Source organism: Rattus norvegicus, chromosome 3 (genome assembly GCF_021556685.1).
Source record: "Rattus norvegicus strain SHRSP/BbbUtx chromosome 3, alternate assembly SHRSP_T2T, whole genome shotgun sequence".
In the NCBI taxonomy this organism is placed as follows: Eukaryota; Metazoa; Chordata; class Mammalia; order Rodentia; family Muridae; genus Rattus; species Rattus norvegicus.
Genome location: NC_141536.1, coordinates 146833007 through 146855721, shown reverse-complemented (window position 1 = coordinate 146855721; position 22715 = coordinate 146833007). Strand labels below are relative to the sequence as shown.

General features: G+C 46.2%; 1 long non-coding RNA gene and 2 other non-coding genes across 5 annotated transcripts; all 3 read right to left on the bottom strand.

Annotated features, from left to right (window-relative positions):
• Positions 1–1472: 1472 nt before the first annotated feature.
• On the bottom strand, positions 1473–10805 carry Snhg11 (small nucleolar RNA host gene 11). 3 transcript variants are annotated; one of them, NR_202102.1, is given in 7 exon segments: positions 1473–1875; positions 3504–4206; positions 5827–5935; positions 6023–6097; positions 9400–9478; positions 10175–10425; positions 10618–10805. It is a non-coding gene; the product is annotated as a small nucleolar RNA host gene 11 (long non-coding RNA).
• Snora60 (small nucleolar RNA, H/ACA box 60) lies at positions 6829–6961 on the bottom strand. Its single transcript, XR_015685057.1, has one exon. It is a non-coding gene; the product is annotated as a small nucleolar RNA SNORA71 (small nucleolar RNA).
• Positions 8291–8424, bottom strand: Snora71e (small nucleolar RNA, H/ACA box 71E). The gene has a single exon (XR_015685059.1). It is a non-coding gene; the product is annotated as a small nucleolar RNA SNORA71 (small nucleolar RNA).
• Positions 10806–22715: the final 11910 nt, after the last annotated feature.

Sequence of the window (22715 nt, the reverse complement as noted above, 5' to 3'; positions counted from 1 at the left end):
CCCCGATAATTTTTTGTAAAGATTCATTCATTCATCCATTCATTCATTCACTTAGTGATTGTGTGTATTTTGCCTGTATGTATGTGCGTGCCACATTTATGCCTGGTGTCCTTAAAGGTCAGAAGATGCCATTGGGTCCCCTAGAACTAGAGTTACAGACAGTTGTGAGTTGCCATGCGTGTCCTAGAATCCAAACCAGGTCCTTTGCAATAGCCACACACTCGTGGCTCTTAACCACTGAGCCATCTTTCAACCCCATCTTTCAACTACAGCTTTATATGATGAGCTAACTAAAATGCATTACTCCATAAATGTGGTTTAGAAACTGGACAATCATCTTCTGTCTGTAAGACTCTGAGATACTCTCTTCTTGTCCAGAACAAGCTTTCAGTGCTCTGCATGCCTAGGCCCAGCTGTTGAGACCTGGTTTCTCTCTCCCTCTTCATGTTTCTCTTCCTGTGACCCATCACTCAAACTCTTGACACAGTGGAGCTCCCCCAAAAGGAATCTCCAGTCCTGCTCAACACTACCATTGGTCTTTAACCAAGGTCATGGCTTTGACCTATCAATGTCTGCCCTTGGGTGACTGTGCCTTCTTAGTCTACTGAGCTACGGTCAGGATAAAGGAGAAGTGGGGTGGGCAGGTGCAGAGCTTGGCCACAGCTATGCCCAACCTGGTGCTAGCTTCAAACCCTGGCCAGACCCAGCTGCCATCATTACCTTAATGGTTGGCAGACATTTACAACCAGGAACAGGTCCTAAGGCCTCAGACACTATGGCCTTCCCAGATCACTGGGTCTGGTACCCCGTGATGGAACCTAAATGGGCTGCAGTGATACCAGAGGCTCTTGCCCCGCTTATGCATGTCCCATCACCTAGGTGACTTTCCGTCTACTCAGTGCAAAATGCCACTCCTCCGGATTTCCTAGCCTGTCTCCGTGCTCCATAACTTTCTCCTTGTCCTTCTCCAGCACATCATGGAAGTTCTTTGGTCAATCTTCTGCTCCTGTGCTCTGCAAGGTCAGTCCTAGGAAAGAGAGATCTGTTTGCTTGGCCAAGCCCTAGAACTGCCTGCATTAACTGGTAAGGGAGGGGCAGAGAGAATGCTCTTCCTGGAGGAGGTGACACAGGGAAAGAGCACATTCAGTAGCTGGGGCCGGGGTGCCCGTGGAAGTTTACTGCACAAGGGGAAGGTGGAGGGGCTGGTTTGGCGCAAGAGAAATGGGAGCCTCACCCACATCCTCTGATGGCCAAGAGTCAGACAGGGTGTGAGAAGCTAAGGGCAACAGGGAGATGGGAGAGGCTGGGCCAGGGATGGGGAATCATTCAGCGAATGAATTAAGGGCTTAGCTGGGAAGAGCTGTCCCTCACTGAGTGCTGACTTCGGAAACCTGCACTATGCTCTCTGACAGTCTTTCACCGCCTGTCTTAGGTACTTTTCGGTGGTGATAGAACACGTGACCAAAGGCAACTTAAGGAAGACAAGTGTTTATTTTGGCTCGTGGTTCCAGAACAGAGATGAGTCCATTACGGCAGGAAGGATGAGAGCACACAGCAGGCATGGTGGCAGGGATATGAAACTGAGAAATCACACCTTGAAGATCAAGTATAGAGCAGGAACTAATCGGGAAGCCAGGCGAGGCTTTTAACTCTCAAAGCCCTCCTTCAGGGGCATATTTCCTCCACCAAGGCCAACAGACTAATGATTCACAGGAGACAAGAAGGCAGTCCGATTCCACACTACTCAGTACCTGGTGTCAGTTCAAGTTTAGTAAGCAATATATCACATATTCCTTTCACCATCAAAGCTTTCTAGAGTACTGCCTTCAGCTAAAACCTGTATTATTTTTTTTTTTTTGGTTCTTTTTTTCGGAGCTGGGGACCGAACCCAGGGCCTTGCGCTTCCTAGGCAAGCGCTCTACCACTGAGCTAAATCCCCAACCCCTAAAACCTGTATTATTACATTTGAACTGCTCAGTTAGTCTACCCATAATGCCACCCATTCTTGTGTCTAAATATTTGTATACTATCTTTTGTCCAGACAACTGGTCGGTCCCAGAGGATCAAAATGATTATTAGCACAGCAAGACAACTTCATACTTTGTCCTATTACAGGTGCGCCCTTTATCCCCCCTGACATAAGGCATTTGGATTCTGCACTGACAGGCTGAGAATCAACATGTAATACAGTCAGTAAACGTAACACCATCATTTGGGGGTCAGCAGAATTATGTCCTTGTTGTTTCCCCAAGGTCTTGGCTTGACCAGTTAAAGTCTCCCCGAGATACTGGCTTCCTCCTCCTCTTGGGACGTCCCCTCTTGATGGGCTTGTAATCTAGCTTAGACCCCCTTGCTGATCTGGTGGTCTCTGGGATGCTGTCCTTGTCCAAAGTGTCACAGAGCAGTAGCCATCTGGGACTTCATTTACTTTTCTGTAAGACATAAGCATAACCTCGCCTCGATGGTAGGACATCGGGCACTTTCCATTGATTAGTTTTAAAGGTTTTTTAAACACACACACACACACGCACGCACGCACGCACGCACGCACGCACACACACACACACACTTTAGGTAGTGTCTTCTTTGGATAAAATGTTTTTGGGAGCAGAAAAAGCCACTATCTTTTAAAGTGAAAAAAATTTAAAGTTAGCATAGCTAAATGTATAGGCATAGGATGTGGGAATTCAAATTTGTAATTTAAGTCTTTGATTGTGTTGTTTTACAATAGTTTGACACTGTCAATTGTAAGGGAACTCAGTAACATGATTAATATTCCATAAACTTCAAAAAAAAAAGTTAAAACAATTGCAAGTATAAGCAGGTCCATTATCAGTTTTTAGTTGTAGTGGGAGTCCTAGAAAGAAATGTATAGGGGGCTGGAGAGATGGCTCAGCGATTAAGAGCACTGACTGCTCTTCCAGAGGTCCTGAGTTCAAATCCCAGCAAACAACATAGTGGCTCACAACCACCTGTAATGGGATCTGATGCCCTCTTCTGGTGTGTCTGGACAGCTACAGTGTACTCACATAAATAAAATAAATAAATCTTAAAAAGCTCTAGTTTTAGATGTCACACTGATGTGAGAATCACTCACTACTAATATGCACTAGAAGCTTGGAATACTGTGTAGCATAAATCTTGAACAGAGAGCAGGGCTCTTGAGGCTCCGCTAACTTCTTCCCTTGTCAAGAGTCTGTTCTTTTACAATCAGACCAAGGGCAAGAACAAAACTAAACCACAAGCAAGACCTACCTAATTCACATTAACTTTTAAAGATTTAAACCTAAGGCTATTTATGTACGATTTGGGATCTTTAAAATTTAGGGCAATTTGAATTCTGAGTTCAAGAAGACTCTCCTGGGGTTGGGGATTTAGCTCAGTGGTAGAGCGCTTGCCTAGGAAGCGCAAGGCCCTGGGTTCGGTCCCCAGCTCCAAAAAAAAGAACCAAAAAAAAAAAAAAAAAAAAAAGAAGACTCTCCTAACAAGAGATTCAAAAGTACCTGAGGAACCATCACAGAACATCCTGAAGTGGGAAACAACTAGGTTGTCCCACAAGAGCATGAAGGAACATGTCCGGCTGATACTGCAAGCAAAACAAACATGTGAACAGCATCAAAGTATAACATTTCCACGGAAGAAGAACTTTCTGGAAAGTTCTAGTTCTTACTACATTCCACATATTCTCAGACTGTACCCAAAATAATTTTATGTGAAAACTTTCAAATAATCTAACTCCTATTGACTATACTTCAGCTTTTCAGTCCTTGGCCACCATATTATCCAGGAGAAATATTTTTTTCTCGGTTCCAATTTGTCCCTACTTTTTTTTTTTTAAAAATCCATGTTAAGTTTGATCACATTGCTATTTAAAACTATTTTTTCTGTTGTCCAAAGATACAGATTTAAGACATGACGTTTTAGTAACCATAAATACAAAGGAATCTGGGTGGGGTTAGGTCTCTCGATGCCTGAAAGGCTTGAAGTAAGAAAATCTCCATTTTTTTTTTTTGTATGTAAAAGACAAGATAAAATTGCTTATTTTGCTAAGGCTGTGAGTACGCGATTGGACAGACGGAGACAATAACAATGAAGCAACGTGACTAAGACAATGAGGCAAAGAGACTGAGACAATGACAGCCCTGAACAATCCTGGCTGGGCATCCTCCAGGAGCCCCGGCAGAATTCCCTCGGAGTCCAGGCGGCCTGCAGAGAAAAAAAAAGCCTCATTTCAATGATCCGCCCGAGAGGCGAGCGATGGTACCCCGCGGGTGCGAGCGATGATACCCCAAGGGTGCGAGCGATGATACGCCGACAATACAGACTCCAGCTTGCAAAATAATTGGCACGAATTTTATCTCAGCTTTCACAGGCCCGATTGACACTGGCTCCTATGCATTTCCAAGTTTCTTTCTTTCTTTTTTTTTTTTCTTTTTTCTTTTCGTTTTGTTTTGTTTTCAAGTAAGTGTTTCTCTGAGTAGCCTGGCACTTTCCCTATAGACCATCACCACTACCACCTGGCTGCATTTCCAAATTTCAACACCAATAGTTTCTGGTTCAGGAAACCAAGGACTGAATTTGACTGACTGCTGCTTTAACTATTTCCCTCCTTTAGATCTTAACCAACAGCTCAGTAATTGTAGAAAATGCTTTGTCTCTGGACTGGGAAGAACCCAGGCTTATTTTGTCTCCCCACTTACTTGTGACCTCCTAGGTGAGGGGACACACCGCTCCTGAGTCTATTTAAAGAATAATTCTCTTACCTTCTCCAAGACTTGAGCCCCTCCTGTTGGTCGCCATTGTGGGGGTTCCTGCAGGCACCTCCACCAGCCAGGGTGAGAGCCCAAGTAAGGTATAAAAGGCACTCTGGCTCAACATGACTCAGCAGCCAGCGTTGATTCAAACGTTTTTATTACTTTATTTTACTTCGTTTAATTCTATGTTTGAGACAGGGTTTCTCTGTGTAATCTTGGCTGTCCTGGGCTCACTCTGTAGACCAGGCTGGCCTCTAACTCAAAGATTCACCTGTCTCTGCCTCCCAAGTGCTGGGATTAAAGGCGAGCGCCACCATCGCCCGGCTAGGTGCTGGTTCAAACTTCAAGAGTCTGACACCAGGTAGTTTAACATTTAAGCCATGACTACATCTGTAAAGTACATGTGACATTTTCCATAAAGATGATTAACTACACGTGACAACTTTTTTAAAAAGTTATTTATTGTTTTTTTTTTTTTCCCAGATAGAAGGTTTCTCTGGGTAGTCCTGGCTAACCTGGACTCACTCTGTAGACCAGGCGAGCCTCGAACTCAGAGATCCACCCGTCTTTGCCACCCGAGTCCTGGAAGTAAAGGCATGCACCACCACCACCCAGATGACTGATTACATATGACATCTTAAGGGTTTAGGGGAGGAATGCAGAGACCCGCCTGCCTTTGCTACCAGAATACTGGGAGTAAAGGCATGCACCACCACTACCTAGCCGACTAGGTATATTGATTATATATGACATCTTAAGATTCATATATAATCTTAGGGGAGGATCTAGCATGGCCTTGGTCATACAGATAGCACAAAGTTCGCCAGGATATTAAACACCTCCGCTCCCAGCCTTCTGGGAGGAAAAACAGGATATCTATCTCTCCCTTTGAAGAGACAACCCTGCGTGTTTAATATTGCTGGTTCCCCGGACAGTGCTTACTTGTGAGAGCAAGGACCTTAGTGCCACCTGGCATTCTGTGGCTCTGTCTAAGGGGAGTGACAGAACTACCTCCGCTCTAACTTTGGTCCCCAAGTCTCCAGAGTCAAGGCCCTTCCCTCTGCATACCTACCAAAGTAAAAAGGTGTTCCTGGCTGGCGAGCCGATGGCAACGAGCTCTGGAGGCACGTTCCATGTCAGCATCCTTGCTCTCCCTGGACGCCCACGGAGACCGCCATAGCCTAGGGCAGAAAATCAGGCAAGGCCGGCAGCTTGTAAGTTCCATTTCAGATTGTATGCTCTGACCCTGTGGTCCAGCAGTAACTCACCTGGATAAGGCCCCAGCAGGCGCTCACCATGAGACAGTCACGTTCTCTTGTTTTTCCACACTGGGGAGTACGCTCCTAATTAATGTGGGAGAGAAAGTCAACGTGAACGCAGTCCTGTTAGTCTAAAACAGCTCCCTTCCGGTCGGCTGAGCAGTCATATAAATGGCAGAGACACAGCTCAGAGGCTTACTCTCAGGGCTCCCCCCACCAAGGTCCCTCCATCTGCAGTCTTGCCTATAGACTGTCATTAGTGGCCTGCACTTCAACCGAGTCCCTCCCATGCCTTCTCCTACAAGCCTCCTTAGTCCATTGAACCTCATTTCTGCAAAGGCCCATAGAGATAGCTTCTCTATGAAAACCTTGTAGTGGTGACTCATTATGTGTAATTCACCTTGGCCTTCCTAGATCCTAAAGTGTCAAAACCTTGATCTCTGATAGCAGGGAGCCAAGCCGAGAAAGCCCAAGCCAAAATATAAATGTATTTACTTATTTACTTAATATATGCGTGCTCTGCTGCATGTACACCCGAACGCCAGAAGAGGGCATCAGATCTCCTTACAGATAGTCATGAGTCACCGTGTGATTGCTGGGAATTGAACTCGGGACCTCTGGAAGGACAGCCAGTGCTTTTAACTGTTGAGCCATCTCTCCCAGGCCCAGCTCATGTCTTTTTTTAATCTTAGCACTTGGGAGACAGAGGCAGGCCAGCCAGACCCACATAGTCTCAAACTAAACAAACAAAACAAAGTACAATAACACGAAACACTCAAGAGTGTCCCGTGGGGAGGCCGAAACGCTGGCAGGAGTGTGTGAAAGCACCAGCATTTGAGAGGGAGGAGTGGACCCTTCAAACACGGGAAATGGCTTTCAGCAACTCCTCTCCCTGCATTATGGATGACCAGAGCACAGGCAGCCCGTGGTCGGCTTCCAAATGCAGGTGCATGCACAGGTACAGACGTGAGGCCAGGAAGAGAGGCAGATCCCGGAGGCCTGTCCTGTTGTGTCCAGGGAAAGAGCCCAGCCAAGATGAACTCCTCTGCCATGGTCCTTGTTCCCTACACAGGCCCCAGAAAGCCTCTCGGCCACAGATAACCAAGGAAGATTCCCTGGGCAGAGCTACTGGGAGGCATAAGGGGTTGGGACAGACATATGCGCTCAAGTGGAACAGAAGTTGTCTCTGCCTCGGTCGTTGTCTTATTTTTCCTTTCTTCTTTCTTTTTAAAGATTTATTTGATATATGTGAGCACTCACTGTCCTCAGACCCACCAGAAGAGGGTGTCAGATCCCACTACAGATGGTCAGATGCCACAATGTGGTTGCTGGGAACTGAATTCAGGACCTTTAGAAGAGCAGACAGTGCTCTTAACTGCTGAGCCATCTCTCCAGCCCCCTCCTTTCTGTTCAGTTCTTCTCCCCACCCCCACCCCCACACCCATTTTTTGGTTTTTTTTTTTTTTCATTTTTTGAGACAGGATTTCTCTGTGTGTTAACCCTGGCTGTCCTGGAACTTGCTCTGTAGACCAGGCTGGCCTCAAACTCACAGAGATCTCCGTCTCCCAAGTGCTGGCATGAAAGGTGTGCCCCACCTCATCCGGCTATCCTTTTATTTTTCAAATGCTGAAAGTGAAGTTCTGAGTCTGTCTTTGACATAAGAGAGTGACAGAGCAGGAGTCCCGTGTCTAGTCGGCCCTTGTATCATCGCTGAAAGCCTGTGGCAACATGCATGGTGCTGTATTGGATGCAAGGGATCAGTACTCCAGAGAAGGGACTGGACAAGAGGTCTGACCTCGAGTACAGGTGGGTCTAGAATGTTCCTGACATGGCAACTCCCAGGATGCCTCTGTATTCAGTGGGGTCACCTGCAAAGCTCATGAAACTTGATGAGTACCCATCTTACCACTGCTCACAGCAGGGTATGGTGGTTATGGGACAAAGGGTTGGCGCGGGAGTTACCAGTCAGTGAGCATACCAAAACTGTTGGCTCTTACTTCCAGAACGAAGCCATTGTCGGCTTTAACTCCTAAAAAGGACATTGTGTGCAGTCTATGGCAAAGCAGTCACCATCAATCACACCACCAATGTAATGCCCAACAGGATGAAACGGGTCTGTGGGAATACGTCCCCATGGACTGGCAATGACGTTGCGGCCATCCAGGAGAACTTAACACCCAGGGCACGAAGCAAAAGCCCGGATGACAGTGATGATGTATATGTGAGCATTTCCAATCCCCTACAGGCCCAAATGTCTGCAGAGTTGAGAGGGCACAGTGTGGGAAAGCTCCCAGCATTGGAAGACATGGGTGTGGACCTTCCAAACACTGGACAGTTCTTCCCGCATTTCCTCTGCCTGCACTACCAATGACCAGGGTATGGGTATCCCCTGATCACTTACGAATGCAGGGCCAGAGAAGGTGGTGGGGAGGGCCTGCTGTCAACTGCAGAAGCGTCCAGCAGTCACCTCTGTTGGTACCAGGACTTAGGAAATACATCTAATTGTAAAGATTCCTTCCACACATCAACGGGGGGGGGGGGGGTTTAGGAGGGTTGGGAGGGGTGGGGAGTGTGGGGGGGTGGGGGGTGGAGTCCAAAGGAATGCACACAGCAGGCGGTCTTCGCTTGTGAAACAAGGAGGTTCCTGGCCCAAAGGAAAATAGTCTAGTTGTTCTGCTTTCCGGAGAATGAGACCTTGTCCTGGATAGTTTGATGTCAACCTGACACGGACTGGTGTTATCTGAAAGGTGTGAACCTCAATTGAGAAAATGCCTCTGTAAGATTGGTCTGTAGGCAAGCCTGTAGGGCATTTTTTTTTTTTAAGTTAGTGATTGTTGCGGGAGGGCTCAGCCCATTGTGGGTGGGGCCATCCCTGGGCTGGTGGTCTTGGGTTCTATAAGAAAGCAAGCTGAGCAAGCCAGGGGGAACAAGGCAATGAGCAGCACCCCTCCATGGGCTCTGCGTCAGCTCCTGCCTCCGGGTTCCTGGCCATGTTTGGGTTTTTGTCCTGGCTTCCTTTGATGATGAACAGTGATGTGGAAGTGTAAGCCAAATAAACCTTTTCCTCCCCAAGCTGCTTTGGTCATGGTGTTTTACTGCAGCAAGAGGAACCCCAACCAGTATGGACCTGAGTACTGGTGGATATGGTACAGCAATCGCCTGTGTCTGATTCAGACCTTCTGCTGCTAACCCAGCAAATCGAGAAGCATTGCAGAGGACTCAGAACTGAAGCAGGCACAACAGAAATTAGATGTACACCAGTGGCCCAGGGGACAATGAAACTGGGGACAGGGATGCAGCCGCCTTCCTCTTCTGTCCATTTACCTCACTTCCCTGGGAACCTGTGAGCAGCCCTTGACGGCAGCCATCTTAAGTTCAGACCCTACCTTGGGAGCGCCAGGGTCCAGCTGCTTCCTCTCAGGATAGAGACACCTCGCATGTCCCCTCTGCACCAAGCTGTCAATTCTGCAATAAACAAGAAGCATTTAAATAAGCATCTAAATGTCACCTGGTCAAATCCGTCCTGGGCAGCACACACAGAGTCCCTGGTGCAGCAGTCAAATACAACGGATACACGGGAGGCTGGATTACTCGTGACGATGCATTTTCTCGTGAACAAAGGGAGAGGCTAGCAACAAATCACCTATGTCAGCGAACACTTTCCAGATCATTCCTGCAAACTCTGATAAATGGCAGCTGCTCCAGAAGGTCCTTTTATTCCGTCTCCTGGCAAAGGACCTCAAATGGAAAAATACTGGCTGGCTGACTGTCTAACGCCGGCTTCAAAGACCTCAAGCTCTATTAAATAAATAAATCATCCTTTCAGGTAAGACTCTACCTGCCACCCACAAGAAGACCAACTTAGGTTCAAAATGAGAAATGGGTTTCATTCACACCATGCCACCACTAGGGTTCAAAATATGACCAGCAGCCAGATCTGCCTTTGCGACTTCCCTACCTGGGAACGAAAGAACTAGCACACATAGGACCTGAGGATTTTTTATGGCCTGAGTCCAGACTCCCAAGTGGACTTCCCACACAGGGTCGTTGCTAGGCTCCCCTCAGAACCTGGTTGAACTCCATGCCACCCCTCTGCTGGTGCCCACAGGAAGGCTAAAATTAGGTGGCCCTCAGGCCTCAAGGTGCACCCGCAACACTTACCGGGATACTTGCTTCCTTGACCGTGGCCCCCACCAGTGAGTGCAGAGAGTTGGGGGAGGGGCATTGGCTGCCGCAGAACCTGAGTCGTCATCCTTTTCGGTGTCAAGAGGGCCTTTTGGCAAAGGCCCATCAGGGAAGCAAACACTTGGGAAGGGGTTCACAGCAAGGCCCCACACTGGAGTCCTAGCATCCCGTCCTAGGGGCCTGGGCTTATCAGTTCCTTGGAAGGACGCGTCAACAGTCTGAGGACCCTAGTAAGAAAGGACAAGTGGCTTCGCATGCTACCTGAACGAACCCAAGACGCCTGGGCTTAGCCCCCAACCCTCAACCCTCCACCTCCGCTCGGGCACACTAGCACTGCGTCCCGGGTCTCTCTCCTACTGGCTCCCTCCTCCGAAGCTGGGGTTAAGCTCAGCTCGAACCCATCAGATGTCGCAGCCTACCAGCGATATCTCCTTTCGTGTACTCCAGAAGATCCATAGCTCGCAGGTGTGGGAGGATCAAGCCCGCGTCCTAGCTTCCCGGCTCCTGGGTTTTCATGATTAAAGGTGACTTGGAGGCCTTGGAGGCGGCCGAGAGCGCAGAGCCGAGGTGACTCGCCTAGCAGGCTGAGGTGGAAAGTGGAGTGCGTGAGTGCCGCAGTGCAGGACTGCGCAAGACCCTTCTCGAACACCGCAGTGTCCGCCCAGCTGCGGCTGCGCGCGCGCTGCAGTCTCCAGCTTCACCTTTGCGCAGACAGTGGGCGTGGCTCTGCAGCGTCCCCTGCAGGAGTAGAACTGAAATGCTTACCGCGCCAGCGAGGCTCTCCTCCCTTAGTCCTAGCTTCCATTCTTTCCCATCAGTCCATGCATCCATTTTGCCAGAAAATATGTGCGGAACGTCAGCTACCTCTCATCCCATTAGTCATCCATCAATACTGACCCATCTACCTTCTTATGTATCTAAATATTCGTCTGCATGCATCTGTCTGCCTGTCCATCCATCCACTCATCTATCCATCCAATCACCTTTTCATTAATCTGCTCATCTAGCCTTGCATCCACCCATAATATCCTCCAAGGAACTACGTCATATCAAGGGCCAGACTACGCACTAAAATTAAAAGCAACAAGACAGGCATGATCCCTAATTCGGTTACATTTTAATGAGCATGATAAATAGGCTAGAAAACTTGACCATTAAAAATCATAAGCGTGGGGCTGGAGAGATGGCTCAGTGATTAAGAGCACTGACTACTCTTCCAAAGGACCTGGGTTCAATTCCCACATGGCAGCTCATAACTGTAATTTCAAGTCAGACACCCTTATATAGATGTATATGCAGACAAAAAAACTAATGCACATAAAATAAATTAAAAAAAAACCATAAGCACTACACATGAAACACTAGGCAGATTGTGACAGTGGTGACCTATGTATTTATCCAGAATGGACAGCAGGGCCTTCTCTGAAGAAAAGACAATCATGCTTGATGGAAAATAAGGAATAGATTATGAAATGTGCAGTATATTATATCCAGGAGTATATGTAAGGAGTGAAATAGAGACACAAGGCTCGTGCAAAACGGGTCAGCAATGCTTCTTGTTTTAGTGTGATTTCTCTTTCTTGAGACAGGGTCTTCTGTGTAGTCTTGACTGTCCTAGAACTCACTCTGTAGACCAGGCTGGCCCTCAAACTCGGAGATTTGCCTACTATGCGGGATTAAAGCCATGTGCCACCACTGCCTGGCAGGATGTCATTCCTGAGGGCAAGTGCCTTTACTGGTTGCATCGTCTAGCCCAGTCCAGCCATGTTTCCCCAGTGATATATGATTCTAATACCTGTTCTCAATGCGACGAAGGAATCCACCTAACAGCCAGGGTTTTTGAGCACACGAAATATTTCAGGCATTTTGACCTATTTAATTATTGTTCCAGTATTACAGACGGAATGGTGACTCCCTCCCCTGAGTCCATTTTGAACCCCTACCTCCCACCATGGTAGTAGCAGGATCTTTGGTGGGGGTGTGATCGGGTTATGAGCGCCCCCTGGATCTTGCTTCTTTCTTCTGCCACTTGGGAACAACAGGGAGGCATCCATCAGCCTGTGATATAGGAGTGGGGTGAGAGGGTCTCAGATACTGAATTGGCGGGTGCATTGACCTTGGACTTGCAGTGTGTTACTGGGCTAAAATACTGAGGAAAGCAACTTAAAAAAAAGAGTTGAGCTTTGTATTAGCTTTGGATCATTTGACTTTGTGGTTTCTGGGCCCTGTAGTGAGATGTCAAGGGCTCATGACAAGGAGTGTGTGGTGGAACAAAACTGCTCATTAGTGGCCAGAGAGCAAAAAAGAAAGGTCTGTGAAGTATAAGCTTCAGGGTTCTTTGGAAAGTCAGTTGGATGGTGTTTTGCTGGGGCAAACACGTGAAGGAACATTTAGCTGAAGTGGACATAAGTGAGAGGTTAAGGCAGACTCATGAAGGAACGTTTCACTGAAGCAGACAAGTGAAATGATATTCTTCTAAAGCAGGCATGTGAAAGGACACGTTATGAAGAATTCTTTGCTAACAACAGGCATATGTTGGTCCACCTTACGTTGCATAGTTGAGCTGCATTTATTGGGACTCCATAGAGAGAAATGCAACAAAAACACTTCTGGTGATGTGCCGATGGTTTTCTGCTGCTTCTGTGAACTCCGGCTGCTTGGCAGTATGATGTCAGCTGAGATAGACACAGGTGCTGAGGCAAGACCCGTGGAGGGTGTGTGATATTTGGAGGGATATAAATAGACTGGACTAGGTAATAATGGAGGGTGAATTAGGCTTGCTTAGAGAGCTAGCTGTGCAGCGCTTGTTGGTCTCTGTCTTTGCTGATCTTCCCTTCATTGGGAGAGGCACAGCTGAGAAATTTCCCAACATTCCTGTTGACCCTGGTCTCCCCTGCTGACTTGTGCCGAGGGTGGGGCCTGACTGCCTCTTCTAGGTAGTACCACAGTTGCTGATTTGTTTTTGCTATCCTGACTCTACAGAACTAGACTGCGGGTTTGTCCATGAGGTGTTTCCAAGTAGATCAAGCTGCCACGGCTAGCCTGTGAACTGAACTGCTGATTTCCAGACAACCCAGACGGGAGTTGATACAAAGAAACTTTCTAAACAGGTTCACTTCCTCAGTTTTCTTTCTTTTCCACCACCTCTGGTGTGTATGTGTGTGGAGGGGAGCTACAAGAGAGGTTAAAGCATTTAAAAAAAAACATCATTAAAAGTAGACTTTGAAAAAATTAGAGTTACAGTAGGGGTTTCCAATAACCCCTCTGAGGGCAAGTCGAGGGCAAGTCTTCTCTAGCTACCAAGCCATAAGCACACAGCCTTTGGGGTCATTTCTATTTCAAAACATAACATCTAGGCTTCAGAACTCTGAGAAAGATTTCTATTGTTTACATGCCATCCAGCTCAGAACTCATCTGCAACTCCAGCTACAAAGAGCCCAACACACTGCTGGCTTCTCCTGGCACCAGCACGTATACACACACACACACACACCATGACTAGTATCACACTCAGGGTTTTATTGCTGTGAAGAGATACCATGACCAAAGCAACTCTTATACAGGCAAACATTTAATTGGAGCTTACAGCATCAGAGGTTCAGTCCATTATCATCACAGCGGGAATCAAGGCATTGTGCTGGCAGACTTGGAGCTGAAGGAGCTAAGAGTTCTACAACTTGAATCAAAGGCAGCCAGGAGGAGACTGTCCTCTACAGGCTCCTCCACAGGAGGAGGCTCTCTTGCCTTGGGCAGAGCTTAAGTACTAGGCGTCCTCAAAGCCCACCCCCACAGTGACACATTTCCTCTAACAACCACACAACTTTTAATAGTGTCACTCCCCGTGAGACAAGTATTTTCTTTTTTTTTTTAAAGATTTATTTTATTTATTATATATAAGTACACTGTAGCTGTCTTCAGATACACCAGAAGAGGGCATCAGATCTCTTTACAGATGGTTGTGAGCCACCATGTGGTTGCTGGGAATTGAACTCATGACCTCTGGAAGAGCAGTCGGGTGCTCTTAACTGCTGAGCCATCTCTCCAGCCCGAGACAAGTATTTTCAAACGCATGAGTCTAGGAGGGCCAAATCTATTCAAACCACCACAGTTGGCCAGAAAGGCTCTTGGATATAGTTGAGCATTCTAGATGCAGGCAAGCCCCGGGCCTCATCAGTGATATGGTCGTTTTCAACCATCAAGACAAGTTAGGTGATGGGTCTCAGAGGGGGTGACTTCTCCTGCGGCTATGAAAAGGGTGGAAGTGAGGCTCCATGGTATGAAGTCTAAGTTTGATCGTCAAGTTGACAGGATCTAGAGTACTTAGGGGACAAGTTTCTAGATCGGGTGAACTGAGGTGGAAAGTTCTACTCCATGCGGATAGCGTCATCCCACAGGTCTGAGGCTGAATAAGAAAGAGACAGGAAACACCAGCGTACCATCATCTTTCTCCGCTTCTGATTTTAGATGCAACACACTCAGCTGCCTCATATTCCTGCCACCACGCTGTGATGAACTGTAACCTCAAACTGTGAGCTAGAAAAAACCTTCCCCTCCCCAAGAGGCTTATACCGGACATCTCATTGCAGCAAGAAAAGCAGCAGTGGATACGCTTTGGCTCAGGATGTAACGGAACACTGAGCTCAGAATCCACAAAGGGAAGGGCTGCCTACTGCCTGCATGTGAGTTCTTCATCTCCAACAGCCCTGCAGTCTCACTCTCTCAGGCTTAATAATCTGCATTGCTTTATGAAGTCGGGATAGAGTGAAGGTTAACCCTTTAAATACACTATTAGAAGATATACCCAGGAGGCTTTATGAGAAGGACCTGCCCTTTAAGCATTGGATGATGTAGCATCGGGTCTCTCTGCTGCTCCAGGGGGCGCTTCCTGGAAAAGTGTCTCCTTGTAGTCATACGTGTTTGTGGCTTCAGCCCCGTCAAGCACTCCCAACACCTGTGCTTCTCAGCTGTGGACTGTGACGCCAATGTGCCCAGTGCCCAGTCTGCACAACGTTATGTGCTAGTACTTTCTGGGGCAGTTTAGAAACCGCTGAGTGGCCGTGGATGCTGTGCCACGGCTCCCATTAGGTTTCAGTCCCTGACCTCAGGCGCAGTAACAGATGAGCAGAAAGAAGCAGAGGAGGAGGATGGTCAGGTACATCATAGCACTCAGCAGGAGAGCCATTTGTGCTCAGGGACGGAGGCTGGAGCAGTCACAGGCCTCAGTGACCCAGCTGCTGACTTCTATCCTTGGCCCTTCTTGGAACGCTGCGTCTTGACTCAGCCTTGACTCCTTCTCCTTCAAGGAGGAGCCCCAGGCCTCAGGCATCCTCAGCTACTGTGAAGTCACAAACTCTCAGTGGGCGGAGCTTTAGTTCGTTCAGCTCTAGCTATGTTGGAAGAAAAAATCCTGACATAGAAACGTTTGTTTTTCTCCTTACACATGCTAAGCGCGCATGTCTCTTCCTAGGATATGCCTAGAAAGTCTGGGGCATAGCCTATAACCCTTTTGAGTCGTTCTTAAAAAAACAAAAAACAAAAAAAAAAAAAAACTTAACGAGAAAGCTGAGTGTGGCTGGAGGCGTGTTTCGATCTCTCTTTCTCTCTCTCCCTCTCTCTCTCCCTCTCTCTCTTTTAGAACAACTCAGCAAAATAAAATTCCGGTTTATTGTTGGACATTGTTTCACACATACATCAAACAAACAAACAAACAAACACAGCAACTTCATAGACAAAAAAAATAAAAGGAAAATATTTTTATCTTTGGTCTTTTTAACCATCCCATACAAACCAACTACTTATAGTACAACTAGGTACATACACAAAAAGAGTTACTGGAATGCTCAGAATAAGATTGGTTTGTTGTTGTTGTTTTTTACAAGTTTTTTTCTCCTTTGAGATTATAATGAACATGGTCACACCACAAATAAAGTCTGAAGTAGGACAGAAAACACTCTGAAGGCTGCTTGGGTCACCCATCATCATTAAAAATGGCTGACCACTAACACTATGTAAAAAAACATAAAATGTAAATAAAAAATACAAACTTTCCTTTTAAAGTATTTTTAAGGAAAAAAAAAAAAGCTGGGCCGGTTGAACTCTGTAGGTTGATGTCATCATGCAGGTGAAGGCAAGTGGATACAGAATAGAATGAGGGCTGTCAATGGACGAGAAGGAAGGATGGGTGGGAGAAAAGTTTTAGAAAGGCGGAGGAAGCCAGAGCGAGGAGGAGGAGGAGGAGGAGGAGGAAGAGGAGGAAGAGGAAGAGGAGGAGGGGGAGGGGGGGGATGGGGAGGGGAAGGAGAGGGGGGAGAAGGGGGAGGAGGAGGAAGCAGGGAGAGCATGGCAGCAGATGTTAAGATTCCTCTCTGCACACATTACAGGCTGTTATGACTATTCTTAAGGAATGGATGTGTACAGGATTTTGTATTGTCTAGATGGGAAAATTATATCTTATCAATTGGATCAAAGGATATTATGTGATGCGTTCTTTCATGTGGCGATTTAATTGAGTTCAAGAGAGTGTATGGTGGCTGGATGTACTGGACCCGCCACGGAATTGGGATGTGTATGCCTGGTGTGGTAGAAACCAGCCAAGAGAGCTGTGGCTGAGGGCAGGGCAGCCTGACAGGGTGCCATGCTGAAATGGCTCGTGGACAGTGGGTCAGAATCAAGATGGGGACGATGGAGCAGAATGATCCAGATCCAGGTGCACTAGGTCAATTTTATCACGTCTAGGTGGGCAGTGTATGTCTGTATTGATTGGCAGTGAATTTATTATGTGGATGTATTGCAGATTGAGAATTTAACATATAAATCTTACTGTTAAATTACAAGTTTCTAGAGCTTTGATTTTACAGGCTATAGGGGATGTGAGCAAAGTTTCCGGCGGGCAGAGAGACAACCTGTCTCAGTTCTGGAAGCCGTGCTAAAAGCATGGCATAGTGCCATGCTAGAACGGCCTGTGGAACATGTTGTGTGTGTCAGGAGTGGTAACAACCTGCTAAGAGGACAGTATGTGAAAGCGGCTGGCAGAGAAACAGCCGGAGTGCGGCTCCCGTGGATTTGAGCAGAGTGAGAACGTGCGCTTTTTTATTTGTACTGCAATAGAACTTCCCCGAGCTAGAGAATGTATTGAAGGCCAATGTCAAAGGTCAGCTTGGTAAAGATCAGCTTTGACATTCAGGGTAAATTAAGGCGGGGTGTAGAGTCCGAAATTAACTGGGGCCATCAAGAATGTTCCTGGAGGGTTGGGGATTTAGCTCAATGGTAGAGCGCTTGCCTAGCAAGTGCAAGGCCCTGGGTTCGGTCCCCAACTCCGAAAAAAAGAAAAAAAAAAGAAATGGGGATCGTTTAAAAAGACTCGATGAAAAACAAAAGACGAGTTTAAAACTGTCCCAAATTTAAAAAAAAAAAAAAAGAATGTTCCTGGAGGATGGATGTTAATTCCTTTTGAGGTCCCACAATTGCCTGGTGAAAAAAACTTTTTGGGGGCCACCAAAGGCCAATTAAAAAAAAGAAAAGGAGGAAAGGAAACACACACACACACACACACACACTCTCATACACACACACAGATACACACACACATAAACACACATAGATACACACACACTTACACACACAGATATACACACACAGACACACACACACAGATACACACACAGATACACACACACACAGATACACACACAGATACACACACACAGATACACACACACAGATACACACACACAGATACACACACACAGATACACACACACACATATACACACACACATATACACACACATTGGTGGATGGATGAAGCAAACCTCAGTAGGCTCTAATGAGAAATTTCCATCAATTATTTTTCTCCCACAGCTTTTATATCTTTTACTTTTTTAAGCAGTATAGAAGAAAATTACAATGTAATTATCTGTCTTAATTACAATGAAGGATTTTTTTTTTAGTATGCTTCCCCAATACCTTTACATGAAAACACATTTCACCTGGTACAGATAAAAAACAACTATGCCAGGAACCCACAGACATTTGTAACTAAGCAACTTGTTATAGATAAACAAAGGGTGAGCAAGCAAGGTCGTTTTCTCAACCAGTTTTTCTCACCAGCTGGCAGCAATGTGCAATTCCAAAGAAAGGAACGATTATTTTGTTATTTATCTTAAAAAGTAATCTCACAAAAATCTTAAATGAATCACAGATCCAAACTTTTATGTGAAAACAGCCATTTCTACTTTAAACCCTCAGAATGCACATCTACTCATCAGCAAGTTTTATTAAATTATAGCAGGAAGCTGAGGGGAAAATTACAAAACAAACAAACAAACAAACAAACAACAAACAAAAAATCAGCGCCAGCCCAGCCTCAGTAAGAGTCAAGTCAGCCAGTGCTAGTTTGGGCTGCCATTGTTCTTGTTCCCTGACCTCAAAAGTCCACAGCTCAAATTTTCTGAACTTCAAACTGTTCCTTAAGATTTTTCCGCACCGACGATTAATTTTTCCAAAATTTTCTAAGAGTTTTCTAAGAGTGACGATCACAGCTAACAATCTGTATCTCTAAGTTCTTTCCAAAGGTGGAGATTGAATCACTAATCTGCTCCAGCAGCAATGTCCGAAAGAGAGCAAGCATTAGCACTGTGAGTTCCGGAGGGGTTGGAAGCCCCTGCAGCCTTCGTACAAGTCTTAGATTAAGAGGAAGAGGGCGGGGTTGGGGAATTTAGCTCAGTGGTAGAGCCCTCGCCTAGGAAGCGCAAGGCCCTGGGTTCGGTCCCCAGCTCCGAAAAAAAAAGAACCAAAAAAAAAAGAGATTATCTCATACCCACAAGTTACATCGTGGTCTCCAAAAAACAACCACCACAAAAACATATTCTTCAAAACAGATTAAAATCTTTACACGGGGGGGGGGGGCTGGGGGGCGGCGGGGGGCGGCGGGGGGCGGCGGGGGGCGGCGGGGGGCGGCGGGGCCTGGATTCGGTCCCCAGCTCCGGAAAAAAAGAACCAAAAATCTTTACACGGATGAGAGTTACTGGTTATATATTCTTCTTTTGAAACCCACGCCTAACTGAGCATTTCTGATCTATCTTTCCATAAACTCATCCTAACCTCAAGGCAATAATTCTTTGGTCATTTATTAACAAAAGTTCCATCAAAGCCAAATCTGTAGTAGCTAGGTTTTCACTAGCAGAGGCCAGTTTGTATTTACCAAGAAACAAACCAATTATCTTGTTTTATGTCTTTGAAACCTTATTTAGCTAAACTGGCTAATTGCTGACTTTCTATTCATTTACTCTTCGTTTATAACCCTGCCTTTTGATGGTGCATACCAAAACCTGTGGCCATATCCTTTAGGTCTCAAGATGAAGGAACTTAGACACAACCTAGAGTGAATGTTTCTTTGATCTCTAACCTGTGCCAAACTTCCTTTCCGAAAGTACAACGAGGTGCCAGCACTGCATGAAAGCTCACCGTATCTTTCCTAACCTGTACAGCCCCACTACTCTACAAAGAGGGGCACATTTCTACCCTTCTATCTTTAGTCTTAATCTTGCTGGCAAAACAGCCTAAACCATCTCCTGAATCTTCCTATCAACTACCTTGACTTCCTAAAACTATTTAAACCAAGCCAGGTACTCTGAAAAATCATTCTTTCATCTAAATAGCAGTATTCTATGAAAGTTCATCTTCCTATTGATCTACAGAAAAATTGACTAATAGAGTGGGCTGTCTCCTGCAGTGCAAGGGAAATGTTAGTGACCCTCAAAAAAAAAAAAAAAAAAAAAACCAGACAGGAGCCAATCTGATGCAACCCACAGCAGGGTCTTTATTCTATCCCAGCTAGCTTGGGCCACCCCTCCAGTGCACCACTGTCACACAGGACAGTTTTGGTGGTGGTGGTAGCCCCGAATGTCTATCGGGGCAAGGCTTTATAGTAAGCAGCAAGTAGGGGTTGAGTGTGCAAGCATCTGATTGGAGAGCTACTATAGCCTTTAACATGATTGGCTGATGCTGGAAGTCATATCGTAAACTTAATTTCTGCTCCCCTCTGCATTAGTGATTGTTAACCAGGGGGTGGACTTGTAACCTGGGGGTGCAGGTGTGTTGGGGAAATTACATGGAGACTCTGGTCTTGGTGAGGGTGTAACCTGGAGATGCTGACCTTGTTGGGGATTAACCTACAGACTGGGGGTATGCTTGGGTTTTGTTGTGGGGGGAGGCAACTTGAAAACTAATGCTAGGTACCAGCCTCTTAGATTTACCTGAGTTCAAACTTAGGTCAGGTTCTCTAAAATGGAGCCTGAACTTAAAATATCTGGCCTCCTACTCCCATGAAGTCGTCACACCAGATTATAGGCAGGGAGTGTCTATTCACGACTCTCCACAACATGCCAGATACAGGAAGAATATGGCAGTGACAAACAGAAGCAGCAAGAAGCAACCCAGGAACAAACAGCCAGGGGGCTGTGCCTCTCTGAGGTACATCCATTCAGCTCTGCAAAATGGTGGATCACCTCCAGGAGGCTGACCTGCTCACTGAAGTTCCACCTACCCCCCTCCCCAACCCCCGCATGGTATCTTCCAGGCCAGCCTGCTTAATTTAATTAAATCAAAATTAAATTCTATTTATTTATTTATATTTTATGTGCATTAGCTTTTTGCCTGCCTGTATGTCTGTGTGAGAGTGTCCAGTCCCTGGGAACCGGAATTAGAGACAGTTGTGAGTTACCATGTCCATGTGGGTACTAGAAGTTGACTCCTCTGGAAGAGGAATCAGAACTCTTTTTTTTTTTTTGGTTCCCGAGCTGGGGACCGAACCCAGGGCCTTGCGCTTCCTAGGTAAGCGCTCTCTCTACCACTGAGCTAAATCCCCAGCCCCGGAATCAGAACTCTTAACTGCTGAACTCTCTCTCCAACCCCTCAAATTTAAATTTTCAAAGAGGGCTAGGCTTTGGGCTTATCGACCAAGCAATCACCTAGCAGGAGTGAAGCTTTTTTTTTTTTTTTTTTTTTTTTTTTTGGTTCTTTTTTTTCGGAGCTGGGGGCCGAACCCAGGGCCTTGCGCTTCCAAGGTAAGCGCTCTACCACTGAGCTAAATCCCCAGCCCCAGGAGTGAAGCTTTTAGTACTGATTTAACCTCCAGTATCCAGAAAGAAAAAAAAATACAGTATCATACATCGGTTGCTTTTCTCACTGCTCTGTAAAATACGCTGACAAAAGCCCGCTTAACAGGAAGGAAGCTATTCTAGCTCACAGTTTGAGGGTACAGTTCATCATGGGAGGGACGTTCTGGTTGAGGTAGCTGGTCGCACTGCAGTCAGAGCTGGGACACATAGAATAATGGTTGCTACTGCTCAGCTAACTCTCCCGTTTGTTCAGCTCAAGACCCCAGACCACAGAATGGTGCTGAGCACACTCTGTTAAGGTGGGCTTTCTCATCTCATTTAATGTAATCTAGATCATTCCTTTCACAGACCTGCCCAGCGGCTAACTTAATCTAGGTGTCCCTTACAGCTGTTCCTAGCCTATCATCTTCTAGGTGATTCTGGATCCTCTCGGTATTAACCATGACGATGCTACATAATATTTTGTTACAGTATTGAATTCATAAAAATACATCATTAGAATTAATTCTACCTTTTGCACATTTTTTTACATTTTCTACATTTTTTAAAGGTTTATTTATTTATTATATATAAGTACACTGTAGCTGTTTTTAGACACACCAGAAGAGGGCATCAGATCTCTTTACAGATGGTTGTGAGCCACCATGTGGTTGCTGGGAATTGAACTCAGGACCTCTGGAAGAGCAGTCGGGTGCTCTTAACCACTGAGCCATCTCTCCAGCCCCTTCTACATTTTTTTTAATGCTATGCCTATGAGTGTTTTGCCTGAAATACTGTGTGTACCACATATACACAATGGTCACAGTGCACAGAAGAGGGCATCATATCCTCTAGAACTGGAGTTACATTAGGCGCTCTGTATGAGTACTGGGAATTGAACTCAGGTCCTCTGCAGTTACTTTTCATCACTGAGCCATCTCTCCAACCCAGACTACCTTTTATCTTTTAGTCACTCTTAGGGATTAAGAGCACTGTCAGCTCTTACAGAGGTCCTGAGTTCAACTCCCAGCAATCACATGGGATCTGATGCCCTCTTCTGGCAAGCCTCAGAATTAAATAAATAAATCTTAACACTCTTAGGCAGTGGTGGTGCATGCACTTGGGGGTAGAGGGTCGGTGTACCCCAGGAACAACATCCCACAGTTTCTCCTATCACAGAGACACACAATGTGTAATCTCTGAACCCTATGGGCATCTGGAATATGGGATCCACTAACCATCTAGGACTCCCATTTCCTTCAAGGTTGCTCGGGACAAATCTGGAGTTCCGTTTTCTCCTGACCTAGTCAGCCTCTGGACTCTTTCAGTGGGGTTCCTAATTCAGACCAAAGGGCCTCGTTGCGGTACATAGGGCCAAGAGCCACAGGATCCAGGATTCAGGCAGAGTTTTCGAGTGT